Here is a 1,970-nt window from a genome sequence, read left to right as displayed (position 1 = left end):
TATGGCCTCCACAAGGCGGCTAACACTGGCCCAGTTTGCAGGGCCTGAGTTCAGTCCAAGAAGACAGCTGAAAGATAATCAGAGAGCAGTGTGTGTTAATATAGATCTGATATTCATTAGAGGAAACTGATATTTGAAGTGAATCTCACCTCTGGAGACTCTCCTTCCCAAGACAGGTGTTCTTCCCCGTCGCTGCCTCTCCTGGTATCTGGGAGGGAAGACAACTCACTATTTGTCCTGCTCTGTCTGGCAGGTGTTGCCAGGAGCTTGGAAATAAATGGCACTGGCTTGACAAAAAAGGTTTTGGATCAAAATTGAATTTCATGTTTGCATGAAATGATAATACACAATATACTTAATCACAAGCTATGAGACACACACATGTACCTGGGATGAACTGGTNTTACTTGGCACTGGCTTGAGGAAAAAGGTTTTGGACCACAAGTGAAAATTATGTTTGAATGAAATGATAATACACAATGTACTTGTTCACGAGCTATGAGACACACACATGTACCTGGGGTGAACTGGTTAAGGTGGAAACCAGGAGNAAGTGCAGCAGAGGTGGCGCCTCTGTGTACTCCATATGTCCTGGATGTGGAGAGCATCCAGCAAAGGGACGTCCAGGGTGATGTGGAGATCCTGGATGAGGAGGGACATCTCCTCCGCCCCATGTGTCCTCCCTCCAACAGTGCAGTCTCCACTCCTCCGAGGAGATCCTCAGGATCACCTTGGCAACAGTCAGGCTGAGCATCACGCGCTTCCCTCCAGGTAGGACCGCCGCTATGCCTCAATGAGAAGGCAGGCTCCTCCGGGGGTCCACATCGAAGATGCAGCGTCGTCAATCCGGCCACCATCTTGGAAAGCCAACATACCAACATTGGTAACCCAGGCAGCTGTTTCAGAAGCAGCACCAGCGAGCTTCTTTGTCACCTGGAGGGAGAGAGAGACAGAAAGGTTTCAAATGTTAATATCACAGCAGTGGTGTGAAAGCAGCTGTAATAACATGTACTCTGCCTGAATTAAACCTCATCCTAGAGAAACTCCCTGGTGGGAGGCACCCATTGGGAAGAAATACTAGAGATGGCTGTTGGACAGAAATATCAGTTACACATACAGTGCATATAGAAAGTACTCACTTTTTTACATTATTACATTATGTTATTATTACATTATTTTGCAATCTAATAACTTGTTAAATACATTCATCGGTGAACAATGCCAGCAAGATGGCTGCTAATGCTAGCAAGCTGGCCCCCCCACTTGTTATTTTGCAATCTTGTAATGAAATCATCGAATTCATTCATCAATGACCAATGCTGTTATCATCATTAATCCATTGATTTACAGCTATTATATATGTTTACTTACTCATGTTAGCAATGTCATTCATTATTTTCAAAGCAATTTAACTTGGTCTGGTTGTCACGGCTGCATTAATGCAGCGATTAGCCCCCCCCCACTTGTTATTTAGCACTCTTGTTGAGATCAGTTTAAATTCACATACATGAAAGATGAAAGCAAGCTAGCCCGCCGCATGCTCCACAGCGATTGTTTGTTGTCCTTGTTTTTTATCACCAAGACAAAAAAACTAATGCTAGCTTGCTAATGCTAGCAAGTCTACCCCGCACCCCCTTGTGTTGCTGTTTTGCCCCTTTTCACCAATAAAGACCAAAAAGAAATAAATGCTAATGCTAGCTACGGCAATCGCTAGAAGACTAGCCCACCACCTTTGTCTTATTTGTCCCCCTTTCACCAATAAAGACTGAAAAAAAGCTATTGCTAATGCATATGCTAAGCTACCCCCACCCCTTTGTGTGTTGTTTTGCCCCTTTTCACACATAAAGGACTAAAAAAAAAGTCTATGCTAATGCTACAAGCTACCCCACCACACTTTGTGTTCTGTTGCTTTTCACTTAATATAAAGAACCAAGGAAAAAATTGCTATTTGCTATTATTGCTAGCTCTAA

The 1,970-nt window shown here is 43.6% G+C and overlaps 1 long non-coding RNA gene across 1 annotated transcript in view; it reads right to left on the bottom strand.

Annotated features, from left to right (window-relative positions):
- Nucleotides 1-559: 559 nt before the first annotated feature.
- The window catches only part of LOC111228185, a 3,926-nt gene continuing 2,515 nt past the window's right edge, over nt 560-1,970 (bottom strand). The window contains exon 3 of the long non-coding RNA XR_002665370.1: nt 560-933. This is a non-coding gene — a long non-coding RNA (uncharacterized LOC111228185). The remainder of the gene's footprint in view (nt 934-1,970) is intronic.

Source organism: Seriola dumerili, unplaced genomic scaffold (genome assembly GCF_002260705.1).
Source record: "Seriola dumerili isolate Sdu_G_001 unplaced genomic scaffold, Sdu_1.0 BDQW01000202.1, whole genome shotgun sequence".
In the NCBI taxonomy this organism is placed as follows: domain Eukaryota; kingdom Metazoa; phylum Chordata; class Actinopteri; order Carangiformes; family Carangidae; genus Seriola; species Seriola dumerili.
This window is presented reverse-complemented; position numbering and strand designations above follow the sequence as displayed.